Source organism: Megalobrama amblycephala, linkage group LG2, assembly GCF_018812025.1.
Source record: "Megalobrama amblycephala isolate DHTTF-2021 linkage group LG2, ASM1881202v1, whole genome shotgun sequence".
Lineage (NCBI taxonomy): Eukaryota > Metazoa > Chordata > Actinopteri > Cypriniformes > Xenocyprididae > Megalobrama > Megalobrama amblycephala.
In genome coordinates, this window is record NC_063045.1 from 6,718,340 (window position 1) to 6,732,433 (window position 14,094).

General features: G+C 42.0%; 2 long non-coding RNA genes across 2 annotated transcripts; both read right to left on the reverse strand.

Moving 5' to 3' along the window:
* Window positions 1-258: 258 nt before the first annotated feature.
* LOC125263313 lies at window positions 259-1,037 on the reverse strand. The gene is made up of 2 exons (XR_007183792.1): window positions 907-1,037; window positions 259-794 (listed from the first exon to the last, which is right to left on the reverse strand). It is a non-coding gene; the product is annotated as an uncharacterized LOC125263313 (long non-coding RNA).
* Window positions 1,038-9,944: 8,907 nt separating this feature from the next.
* Window positions 9,945-10,828, reverse strand: LOC125263317. Its single transcript, XR_007183796.1, has 3 exons — window positions 10,814-10,828; window positions 10,580-10,723; window positions 9,945-10,486 (listed from the first exon to the last, which is right to left on the reverse strand). It is a non-coding gene; the product is annotated as an uncharacterized LOC125263317 (long non-coding RNA).
* Window positions 10,829-14,094: the final 3,266 nt, after the last annotated feature.

A 14,094-nucleotide genomic window follows, 5' to 3' on the forward strand; every position in this document is an offset into this window, starting at 1 on the left:
TTTTGGATTTTTTTCTACACCATACTGTAGTGTTAGTCATAATAGTAACTGTTGCTATTTGCGACTGTTCCGTAGTAATTTTTTGTAAAAACACTAGATACTGTACTACTACACTACTGTCATAACCAGGAATTCCCCTTTCCAAAAAAAAAAAAAAACGTAAATGCTAAAGGTGAAACTTTGGTGCATCACATTCAAAATGTACATAGATACTCAACGATCATTTAAATCATGACACAAGCCATTATGAGAATCAGATCTGATTTAATACTCATGTTTATTGTGACTCATTTTTGCACATTTCACCAAAGATAAAAAAGTATACCAAAGATACAAATATATGAAGACTTTTTTATTTTAAAAAAGGATAAAAAAAAAAAAAAAGCTGTAACATTCCTCCTGCCAAACATCACAGAAAGAGTGTTTTATCAACTTGAATTTACATTCTGCAGCCTGAGTGGGTGACCAAGAAAGGCACGCTAAAAAAGTTAAAATGCTGGTAGGAACATTAGCATCATGACAAAACCTGCCTTTTCCAGTAACAGCAACAAAACCTGAAGTACCTGAATGCTGAAGGACAGCTGCCTTCCAATGTTCATTTGCTTATTTGTACACATCTCTGTGAGCTTGATCTGGTCTCGTTCCATTTTCTCTTCAATGAAAGTCCCATAATGATAATAATATTACAGTGGTGTCTCAGTCTCAAATCTAAGTGTGATTAGGGGACGTCGCCTCAGCTGAAGCCATCAATAAAGTGTTGCTCAGATTAGGGGTGAGGCTTCAACATAATTCTCCTGAAAGAAGAGTTACACAAACACAATGTATTTAATGTGGGATGCTAATGAATCTTCAGACTGACAAACCAAATCATGCTGTAATCTTCTGTATGACGGCAATAAATCTTACCTGATTATGGTACTGTATCATGATGCCTGCTTGAACAATAATAACAAACTCAATTAAATGCACATTAAATTGTATATCAAATCTCATATTTTTTGTTAAATAATCCGTATGTAATACTTGCCATTCTGTCGTCTTCGTGCACATCTGACATGGCAACAGTAAATCAGTCACTGGCATAGTGACAACACTACCAACAACATAACGAACAATAATACCGACTAATAATCCTTGCATAGTACCTGAAGACAGACCCGGAGCTGTAATAACAGACAGACATTATTATAGAGATCGACTGATAAATGGGAAACAGGAAATGTTTATGGCACAATTATGTGTCACAGACACGTCAGGTTCCACCTCACTCCCTTACCCACGCACTCAATCACCAGCCTACTAATCACCGCCACCTGAAGTTCATCAACACCATCATCACCTCCTGCATATAAACCCCACACTCACACACACTCACTGTCCGGTCTCGTTTGCACTACTACTATATGTATGCGTACCTCAAGGACTCCAGACGCTATACTTACCTGCTCCATTCGTCTCCATCGTCTCCTTCGTCTCCTGTACTCCTCGTGTTCCTACCTGCCTGTGTGTGTGAGTGTCTCCGCCATCAGTCTCCAGCGCCAGTCTCCATCTGCATCTGAAATACAACGAAAGGACAGTATTACCGTCTCATTCACATCCAAGAACTGCTTAACATCACTCCCTTACCTGTTGCTCTGCTGTTAACACCAATAAACAAACCATTGTTGCTTTTACATCTGCCTCCGGTGTCTCTATCGTAACAGAAGACCGGACCACAACAACAGTCATCAGCATGAGCACCACCGACCCGTTCCAGGAGCTCGTGGACGCACTGCGCCGAGCACTCACCCCACAACCACCTTCACCGTCACCCACCAACGCTGCAGCTTCCGCACCCACCATCACCGCTCTTTCTCCAGCGTTTACCGCGAGTCCCATGGTCAAACCGGCGCCCTACTCTGGATCAGCGGAGGAATGCAGCGGATTTCTCCTTCAATGTGAACTGGTCCTGGAGATGCAACCGCACCTCTACCCCACCGACACGGCTAAAATTGCGTTCATAATCTCCCAACTGCAAGGTAAGGCCCTTCAATGGGCGGATTCACTGTGAACTCAGAAAGGCTCTGTTGTAAAGTCATATTCGGCGTTCGTCTCTCACTTCCGTGAGGTTTTCGGGAAACCTCTGGCAGATTCTTCGACTGGTGAGAAGCTTTACAATTTAAAACAAGGAAATAACTCTGTTAACGAATATGCCTTGCAGTTCAGAACGCTAGCCGCCACCAGCGGATGGAATGAACAAGCCCTCATCACCACCTTTCATCAAGGATTGGAGCCTAATGTGCGGTTGCATCTCGCTGCATACAAGGACTCCATAGGACTCCATTCATCCAACTCGCCATCCGCGTGGGTTCTCATATGCAGTCGTGTCTCCTCGAGCACCAGGGCCAGCCACTCTCCAACATCCTCCTCCGTCGGTCCGAACCCGTCAGCTCTCCAGAACCAGCAAGTGAACCTATGCAAGTGAATCATTCACGTCTCACTACAGCTGAAAGACAGAGAAGGCTGACCCTGAATTTATGTTTATATTGTGGATCTCCGGGGCATGTAATCTCCGCATGCCCAACTCGTCCTCCTCGGCCCGTGGTGAGTGCAATCATTCCCTCCATTCAAAAAATGAAACCACTCACTACTATTGTAAACCTTACTGCTGCTAATGCCTCTGTTCCAGTGGTGGCGCTCCTCAATTCAGGGTCAGCAGGAAACTTCATCTCCGGCGCCCTCTGTCGACACCTCAAGCTCAAGACCTCCCTGTCTCTGATTAACTATCAGGTCCACTCCATCACGGGCAAACCCCTGAGCCGTAAGACTATCCGTCGCTGTGTGGGACCTCTTCAACTACGAGTGGGTATACTTCATACGGAGAACATCCATCTGCTGGTTCTGGAGGAGTCCACCGCTGACGTGGTTCTAGGGCGCCCGTGGCTTGAACAACACAGTCCCACCATCTCCTGGCGCACGGGCGAAGTCCTGAAGTGGGGCGACCACTGTTTCTCCGACTGCTTCCCAGTACTTCCTGTTCCAAGCTCTCCACTCTCCAAGACTCTCTCCATCAATGCCACATCCATCGAAAGTCCTGTAGAGAAGCGTTCCGTGGATGTCCCACCTGACTACGCCCCCTTCAGTGACGTCTTCTGCCCGCAACGCGCCTCCAAGCTACCTCCACACCGGCCATGGGACTGTGCCATCGATCTGTTACCGGGTGAGCCAGTGCCCAGGGGACGCATCTACTCCCTGTCATTACCGGAGGAGAAGGCCATGGAGGAATACATCAAAGAGGCCCTTAACCAAGGATACGTCCGCCCGTCTACTTCCCCTGCTGCTTCAAGCTTTTTCTTTGTGGCTAAGAAGGACAGAGGCTTGCGGCCCTGCATCGATTACCGTGCCCTCAACAAAATCACCATCAAGTTCCGCTATCCACTTCCCCTCGTCCCAACGGCCCTGGAACATCTCAGCGGTGCCACTGTGTTCACCAAGTTGGACCTCCGCAGCGCGTATAACCTCATCCGGATACGTGAGGGGGACGAGTGGAAGACCGCCTTCGTCATGCCCACCGGCCACTATGAATACCTTGTCATGCCGTATGGCCTGGTCAACGCCCCCTCCGTATTCCAGGATTTCATCCACAAGGTGCTCCGGGAGTTTCTCCACAAGTTCGTGCTGGTGTATATAGACGACATCCTCAGTTACTCCCGGAGCTTGGCCGAACATCGCCACCACGTTGCGGAGGTCCTCCAACGCTTACGGCAATACCACCTGTTCCTCAAAGCAGAGAAGTGCTCCTTCCACCAGCCCTCTGTCCATTTCCTGGGGTACGTGATTGATCACAGTGGCATCCGGATGGACGAGGGGAAGGTCTCCGCTATCCAGACCTGGCCCACTCCTACAACCATAAAAGAACTCCAACGCTTCCTCGGATTCTCCAATTTCTACCGTCGCTTCATCAAGGATTACAGCACCATCGTCAGCCCACTCACCAACCTGCTACGTCATCAGCCCAAGTCTCTGTCCTGGTCCCAACAAGCCACCAACGCCTTTGAGACCCTCAAGAGAGCCTTCACCACCGCTCCCCTCCTTGGCCACCCTAACCCGGACTTACCTTTCCATCCATGTGCCTTCTTCTCCCGCAAGCTCAACCCGGCGGAGGTCAACTACGACATCGGTGACCGTGAGCTCCTGGCCGTCAAGCTTGCCCTGGAAGAATGGAGGCATTGGTTGGAGGGGGCCAACCATCCCTTCCAAGTTCTCACTGATCACAAAAACCTTGAGTATTTGAAGGCTGCTAAAAGACTCAACCCTCGCCAAGCTCGCTGGGCCATGTTCTTTTCATGATTTAACTTCTCCATATCCTACCACCCAGGTTCCAAAAATACAAAAGCTGATGCTTTGTCTCGTCTCCATGCTCCAGAAGAGAAAACTGAAACTCCAAAAACTATCCTGCCTGAATCAATCTTCGTGAGCCCCATCCAGTGGTCGGAAGAGACCTTACCCTCCTCCAATGCCTCCTCACTCCGCCGGGTTGCCCCCAAGGCTTGCAATACGTCACGTCGCACTCCACTTCTGCACACCGCTCACTCTTCACTTGGCACTGGCCACCCGGGGGTCAATGAGACCCTCTCGTTGCTCAAACAACACTTTTGGTGGCCCAACATGGCCAACGACGTCAGAAGGTACGTGCAGGGCTGCAGGGAGTGCGCCATCTCCAAGAGCCCATGCCATCTTCCCACCGGCAAGCTCAATCCTCTGCCCGTTCCTGAGAGACCCTGGTCACACCTGGGAGTGGACTTTGTCACTGATCTCCCCGAGTCTGATGGTCACACTTGCATCCTGGTAGTTGTAGACCGCTTCTCTAAATCCTGCCGTTTGATCCCCCTGGAGGGTCTACCTACCGCCATGACCACTGCAGAGCGAGAGGGTTTGGGACTCGGCTCACCACCAACTGCAGAGAGCCCTGCGCAGACGCAAGATGGCAGCCGACCTTCGGCGCTCTGACGCCCCTATCTACCAACCGGGGCAGAAGGTCTGGCTGTCCACCAGAGACATCAATATGCGTCTGCCCTGCAAGAAGCTGAGCCCCCGCTTCATTGGCCCGTTCACCATCATTCGACAGATCAACCCAGTCACGTACCGCCTCCAACTCCCTGCACAGTATAAGAGAATTCATCCCACATTCCATGTCTCACTACTAAAGCCTCACCACCCTTCTGATCTTCCTTCCACAGAACCTGACGTGGCAGCCGTCGAGCCCCCCCCTTCCACTCATCCTGGATGATGGTACTGCCTACGTGGTTCATGAGATTCTGGATTCCCGGCGCCGTGGTGGTCAATTGGAATACCTGGTCGATTGGGAAGGCTATGGCCCCGAGGAACGCTCATGGGTCCCCAAGAATGATATCCTTGATCCTAGTCTGTTACAGACTTTCCACACCAACCACCCGGACAGACCTGCCCCACGCCCTAGAGGACGACTACCACGACATCGGGGTCCTCGGCCCTCAGGAGCGGGCCGTGGGAGGGGGGGTATTGTCACAGACACGTCAGGTTCCACCTCACTCCCTTACCCACGCACTCAATCACCAGCCTACTAATCACCGCCACCTGAAGTTCATCAACACCATCATCACCTCCTGCATATAAACCCCACACTCACACACACTCACTGTCCGGTCTCGTTTGCACTACTACTATATGTATGCGTACCTCAAGGACTCCAGACGCTATACTTACCTGCTCCATTCGTCTCCATCGTCTCCTTCGTCTCCTGTACTCCTCGTGTTCCTACCTGCCTGTGTGTGTGAGTGTCTCCGCCATCAGTCTCCAGCGCCAGTCTCCATCTGCATCTGAAATACAACGAAAGGACAGTATTACCGTCTCATTCACATCCAAGAACTGCTTAACATCACTCCCTTACCTGTTGCTCTGCTGTTAACACCAATAAACAAACCATTGTTGCTTTTACATCTGCCTCCGGTGTCTCTATCGTAACATTATGACTATTGTGAATTGTTAATGTCTTAAAAACAGAATGTATTTGTTATCAAATCAGAAAACTGTCAAACAGGCCAGTGAAACAATAAATGTTGAAAAACTGCACTGAATGACTAAATGATACTTACCAGTGCCAGTAACAGTGAATCTCTTTATGAGGTACAGATCTTACTCTGATATCCAGTGAATTCAGCAATGAGAATATAATTAAGACCACGTCATCACGTCATGTAGGTTATTTGCGATTACACCTGTGTATAAAGTGACTGATTCTCCCTCGGTCACTGGCTTTGCCATCTTTCATTTTTGTTTTCCTTTTTGTCCTAAATAGACCTCTCTCCCAGCTTGTGAAAGTTCAATTCATTCTCAAAGTGCTTTGTTCAGACAGTTGTTGATAAGTGATCAGATTACAAAAAGAATCACGCCCTCTAGTCCACATGATTCCATAAAATGAATCTCATTCCATAAATAAAACTCCGCCCTGCAGCCGATTCTAAAGATTTCATTGGTCAATCACAGTGCTGCTTATCTACACAATAGGTGTATTCATATGGCAAACCATTTTCACTTTCAATATGAATTTGAAAACAGCCAAAGAAAAGCAAACACAAAAAGTACGAGGACTAAGATCCAAACTAAAGCAAACACTGAACACCAATATGGTGACTTCAAATGAAACAAACATCAGCATCTAAACCTCTGTTAATTCTCAATAAGATCTTCTGTAGACGTGTGACAGAAATAAAGTCAGTCTGGTTAGTAATAAGTGAAGCTGGTAATGCTGTTTGTGGAGTTGTTGAATCAGATCTTCAGAGATTTAATGTCTTTTATCTTCAGTTGATTTTACCAAATGCTCAATCATCAGTTATTTGATCATTAACTATCTCATTACTTCAACAGTGTTTCAGTGTCTCTTTTAACATTGTGTAGATTGGACTCATATAAACACAGATCAGTGTTCACTGCTGTGTGTGTTGTACATTTCAGCATCAGTCGAAACAGAGTTTTGTACCTGTAAATGTATTTATTTTATTTTATTTTACATACAAACATGAAAAAGTATGTGTATTTTAAGTCAGTGTGTAAGGGCAGCACAAGTGTCTCAGTGGGAAACACTGTCTCCTCACAACAAGAAGGTTCCTGGTTCGAGTCTGAGCTGAGCCAGAAAGTCTTTCCTTCAGATCTGGTTTCTCTCACAATCCAAAGATGTGTGAAATACAGTTGCTAAGTTGTCTAAAGGTGTGAACGTGTGTTTTACTGCATATGGATGGATCCGTGGCTGTAAATTTGCTTAGTGGGGAGAAGTGGAGTGGCCTGGATCAGAGTTTCCTGAAATTTAGGCACGATAAGCTTACACACTAATCCTCATGTTTTAACTGTTTACTATGTATATAACAGTAGCAAGGCTTAGAAAGAAAAAAAAAACACACATTTTAGTGCACCAACACCTCCAACGAGAGAAAAACGCCTGTGAAGTGCAGAGCACCTCCTGCTGGATGAACCGTTGAGAGGAGAAACAATCACAGACTGTGATGGCGTGCTTCCACAGTTACTACTGCCTGATTCATTTAACAGCATCGTCTTGCAGTGGTCAATGGTTCTCAAGTGCATGAAGACAGGGGGCATGGAGCACCCTATATAACACGCCATTGCCTCTGTATATTTTGCCTGAACAAGAAAAGACATAAAATCCTGAGTAGGTAACAAAGCATGAACACATCTCATTCCCCTCTCAAGGAGCGAGGTTACATTAGTAACCAGAGACATTGCCTTTCGAAAGGGTCTCTCAACCCTGACGCTATAGGGAATGTATATCTTCATGCTGTTATTGTGAGGCGAGCTGAGCATAAGCATCTCCTTCAATACAGTCAAGCCTTTGGTGTGACGCTGCAGCACATAAAAAGCTAAACAGAGAGTTTAAACCAGGTGAGTCCAGTCCTGCTCCTGGAGGGCCACTGTCCTGCAGAGTTTAGCACTTATTAAACACACCTGAACCTAATCAAGGCTATTCAAGGTCTTACTAGGCATACTTAAAACTTTCAGGCAGGTCCCCTGCAGCTCATCCTTGTTCGGTGAAAGGCATTGAGCGAAACAGGATTCAGTATTCTCAAGTAAAAGGTGTTCAGTGTCAGATAAAGCTATACGCAACTTTGAGAAACTCTGAAAAGGAAACAAACTCATTTAATTTACCCTCTGGAGTCTGAGGCTGATTTGGGGCTTGGGGAAGTTTTGGCATGCCCTGACATTTGTGCTTTTTTCAGTTGTTCATAAACATATAAATGACAAAAGTGTCATTACACTGTATTCAGCACAAACTAGGCTACAGTAATATGTGAGGAACATGTATGTACATGTTTGTATTTTTGAAGGAATAATGTTTATGCGTGGTTATTGAAAAAACAAAAAACTTAAGTCACTGAAATAAGGCCAAAAAAACTATATTAAATCTGTGTTCACAAGACTATTGTGTATTGGAGGTTGTAGACTAGAGTTTTTGCTTCAGAATTATGTAAAAATTATGCTGCCTACTCCTTCATATAAAACAATATATTTATTTAGTTTTTGTAAGACACTTTTTGTCAAGAAACACAGTATGTGTGGAGGCATGAATCTGCATGAATAATGGGCCATTTACACCTGAGAAGACAAAAGAATCACATAATAATGACCTGAAATGACTTGCATATTAATGAGGCCTTTCAGTCAGGTAGGCTGTGAAAAAAACCCTCTGTAATAATGTCTCAGCTCATCATAAACAGCAATACTGTGAAATATTATTACAATTTAAAATAGTGGTATTCTATTATATTCTTTAAAATATAATGTATTTCTGTGATGCAAAGTGTCTGAACAATTATGTTACCTCTATGGCATTTCATATAGGCTTTTAGCTTAAAAGCATGCACATTTGGAGAAATATTGATGGATTCTTATATATTTATATCAATTTTCTATACTGAGAAGTAATATTTATTGTCATCAATATGAGTGCTGGATACTGTGTTTTCAATTCATACTTGCAGCCGGAGGGCGCTCTCTGTACACCTTTAGTCCACAAATTATTCTAAAGAAGAAGAGGACATTTCAGGAATGGTGTTTTTAATTCATACTTGCAGCCGGAGGGCACTCTCTGTACACCTTTAGGCCACAAATTCATATAAAGAAGAAAAGGAACTAGGAACTAACGGCATGTCTTCTACAGATCGCTAACCATGGCTTTAACATCCAAATAAACACTTTTCAAGACAATAAATAAACGATTGAGACGATGAATGCATGTATTGCCTCTGAATAGCGCTGGCTCCGTGGACGTGGCTGCATTAGCAGGTAATGAGCTGAATCACAGACTTCTGACATGTGTCTCTTTTCATACAGATTACATAAACAGAGAATGTTTGTTTTCGATTTGACTTGCACGATTTAAAACCTGACATTTCAACGTTTCTTTAGACATAAGTGTCATTTTTTTTGTCATTAGTATTCATAAGTTACAGTTCATTTTCTGAGAACTATCAGATTGGACTTCGTTCAGAGGGAGAGGAGAGATCACGCATCATGTTAGTTTTCTTTATTTTACAAAAAGCACAACATTGTGTTTTTACTCTGAGTGTACACAAATAAAAGAAGACATTCTATAGTTTCAATTGATATATTACTTATGTCTCTATGACAAGAAATGACAGAGTATTTTAAGTCTGTTTTACTGCAATGTGAAAAAAATCCTGCAAAACGCGCCGGCGCGTTTTCAGACCTCAGGGAGTTAATGTACATTATTCAGTACATTAACAAAGCTGTTTTTAGTTCTATATTACTCCAGAAAATCTTGAAGAGGTACAAATCAATTTAATTAATAATTAAAAAAAACTATGTTCTAGCAGTATAAGAAGAAATAACTTAATAACAATGTAAACATTTACAAATAATGTCTATTATAATGTAAATCTTTACATGTGGCACAGTGCTGAAATTGTTAAAAATTAAGTTAGCATTCCTCCAGGGGGCGCTGAAATTGTTAAAATTAAGTTTGTATTCCTCCAGGGGGCACTGAAATTGTTAAAATTAAGTTAATATTCCTCCAGGGGGCACTGAAATTGTTAAAATTAAGTTTGTATTCCTCCAGGGGGCGCTCAACGTCACAAATGTAATAAAACCTGGAGAGATTCTTGAAGCTCAGAGTGAGAAAACTTTATTGATAAAGACAAGCAAATACTTATGACAGATGAACTGCAGAAGCAGTAAAGTGAGTTCTTTGTGTTTTATCTGAGGAAAATATAAACAATAAAGCCTTTCAAACTTCAAATTTAGAGACATCTGATCTGAACATCATTAGCCTGTGCTGACTAAATGATAACAACACTCAAAAGACAAACAAGATCTTTTACATGTGTTTTAAATCTCTCAATCAAATGTGAAAGATTAGATTTTTCTCAAGTCATCTTCTACGGTGGTTATGAGAACGATAAATGAATCAGCAGTCACTTCTGCTAAGTTCAGAAGTTTTCTGAAAAAGAGTAATATATGAAGCCATTAATAATAAATCTCACATTTATACAGTATAATCAGTTTGTGATTATTGATATCATCGATGAGGTACCTGATGTGTGAATATGTGCTTGATCTTGTTCAGCTCTTCTGGATCTGATGTCATAAACCAGAAGAATGACAGTAGCCACGCCCACCAGAGCAGAGAGGACCAATCGGATCACAGCTTCAGTAGGACCACAACAGTGGACAGAGTCTGAGGAATAAAAACATCAAACTGAGATCAGATCAAGTCAATAAACACTAATATCAGCGCTGACATCAACTAATATCAGCACTGCCGTACCTGCACATGTGTGACAGAAGTGAGTGATGTCCAGATGTTGAGTCTGGTTGCTGATGGGATTGTTCAGCACACAGCTGTAGGTGTTTTTATCCTGATATTCCACCTCCAGAGGTAGAGAGAGACTGATGCTGAGATCAGACACACTGATGCTGGACAATAAACTGTTTCCTTTGTACCAGGAGAGAGTCACATGACTCACATTCACAGCTGAACACACCAATGAACAATTCTGACTTGATGATGATGAAGAACAGTCTCTGCTGATGACAGGAACAGGCTGATAAGCTGAAAACAAAACAAAACAAAACAAGAAAATGCACAGTTTAGCTCCAAGCCTAATCAAACACACCTGAACAACCTAATCAAGGTCTTCGGGTCCTACTAGAATACTACGGCTTTAATCAGATTTTGAGAGCAAGAAAACAAACTGAACAAAAAAAGGAGAGCACAAAATACACTCACTTGTACACATCCTAGGACAGATTATTGTGACTCACCGTAGACAGTAACGCTGAATCTGTACATGGTCTCTGTCATGCCCTTGATGTTTGCTTCATAAACTCCAGAGTCTGTGTTTCTGATGTTTGTGATGGTCAGAGATCCAGTCTGATGATCCAGCTTCAGTCTCTCTCTGAATCTCCCATCAGATGTGGAGAAGATTCCAGTTTCTTTATCGTGTACAGCTATAAGAGTCTCTGGATGTCCAAATGTCCACATTATCAGCTCATGCGTCTGTGGTTCAGTATCAGTCTGCAGAGTGACTGAATCTCGCTCCATCACTGACACTGACTTCACTGCATCTGTATCACCAGACACACCTGAAGAACAAACACAAGTTAAAAAACAAATCATTGTTTTTTATTTTTATTTTAATATTGAAAGCACAAAAACAAGAGAACTGTGCCTTTTTTGTTTTATTTCCTTAAAAATTGAAAAACAAGAATTTGTCTTGATTTTTCATTTTTACGTTCAGAGCTATGCAAGCTAGCAAACAGCTTGAATATACACATGTAGACGTTTACATTTCTTGGCATTCTTGCTTATTAATCACCTTTTGATTTTTACATTTGCCTCTGTTGTTAGTAATTCTGTATGAGATTTTAACTTCCAAATGGTGGTTTATTTTAACCCAGCAATATAGTGAATTTTGAACCTTAAATGAGTGAAATTAAACAGCCCAGCATGTTGGGTCAAGCTTTTAAACCAACCCAGCTGAGTCAAAACAACCCAGTGCTGTTGTGCCTTCTTTGACAAAATGACCTAAATTGGGTTATTTTTAAGTCAGCATTTTTTTTTTTTTTTTTTTTTTTTTTTTTGTCAGCATGAGTGTATATGGCATTTAGGTATTAACATGTACATTTAAGATACACTCTAAAAAAATGCTGGGTTAAAAACAACCCAAGTTGGGTTGAAAATGGACAAACCCAGCGATTGGGTTGTTTTAACCCAGCGGTTGGGTTAAATGTTTGCACAACCTGCTGGGTAGTTTTATTTAAACCAACTATTGTTTAAAAATTGCTATATGGCTAGCTTAAAATGAACCCAAAATAGTTGGGAAATTAAAAACCAGATGCAATTGGAGGCAACAATAATAGACAAAAGGTGAATGTTTATTAATAAGCTTTAATATTTTGTTAATATAAATTTAATAGTTTAATAGTTTATTAATATAAATTTATTAATAAGCAATTTAATAAATGTTTATTGTTTAATAATTATTCATTGAACATTAATAAATGTTCATTTCCAACATACTTTGGGTTAATTTTAATTAAGCAATACAGTAATTTTTAAACAATAGTTGAGTTAAATAAAACTAGGTTGGGCAAACATTTAACCCTACCGCTGGGTTAAAACAACCCAATTGCTGGGTTTGTCCATTTTCAACCCAACTTGGGTTGTTTTTAACCCAGCATTTTTTAGAGTGTACTAATAGGGGTAAATATGGTACAAAGGTGCACCTTTTTAAAGGGTACCACTACTGCCTCAGTAACAGTTTTTGTACCTTTTTTCTGAGAAGGTGAAAAGGCTGTTCTGACACCTTTCTATCACAGGCAGCATTAAGTTTTTCCTGCTTCCAACACAAGAAATTCAAGAACTGACTGTTCACATGCTGCATAATATATCCCAGCCATTGACTGTAACAATATAATCAATGTTATTCACTTCACTGGTCAGTGGTTTTAATATTGTGGCTGATCTGTATCAATGACTAAGTGGTTTGATTATTTTATAAATAATTCTTAAATAATTATTTGTATAAAAATATTTGAAGAAAATTATTATGAAGCTGGCAGCACAAATGACTGTTATTGTGACTCACCAATGACAGCAACACTGAATATGTATGTGGTCACTTTCATGCCTTTGATGGTCATTCGATAACGCCCAGAGTCTGCGGTTCTGGTGTTTGTGATGGTCAGAGATCCGGTCTGATGATCCATTTTCAGCCTGTCTCTGAATCTCCCATCAGGACCATCAGATGTGGAGAAGTTTCCCGTTTCTTTATTGATTTGAGCTATAAGAGTCTCTGGACGTCCAAATGTCCATGTTATCAGATGATCAGTCTGTAGTTCTGTATCAGTCTGCAGAGTGACTGAATCTCCCTCCATCACTAACACCGACTTCGCTGAATCAATGCCAAACACACCTGAAGAACAAACACAACAAGATTCTTTAAATAAAAATGTAATGATGGTTTAATAAAGCAAACAGTTTGACATTTATTTTTGAAATCAATATCCAATCCTAATAATAATTGAATCGTTTTGATGATTTCGAATGAAACATTTACTGATGGAGGAAGTTGATTTGAGCTCCACACAACATCAAACACAGAAAACACTTTTACTTTTTTACTAGACGAGAATCACGTCAGACTGAAACTAACGCAGCTGCTGTTTGAGCTTCAGTGTTTTTATAGAACCAACATTTAGAAAAACAAACAGTGAATCTGATGCAGAAAGAACTGAAATCTTAAAAACACATTTAAACTCACCAACCAGACGCCACAAACACAAACAGAACCAAAATCTTTGAAACATCACAAATATGAAAGGACACACTCTTCAGAACTGGTTCAGTAATAAAATGACAGATGCGCTGATGTGAAGCTGCTCTGAGTAAAGTGAAGTGAAACTGTACAATCTGTTAAAATAACCACACATCTTCAAGTGGTACAGCATGTGACTGTTTATGATTTGTAACATTCCAAGAATATAAAAATGTCCAGTTTCTTAATGCTAATAAAACATAATTTAAAGATTAGTATGACGTTCCTG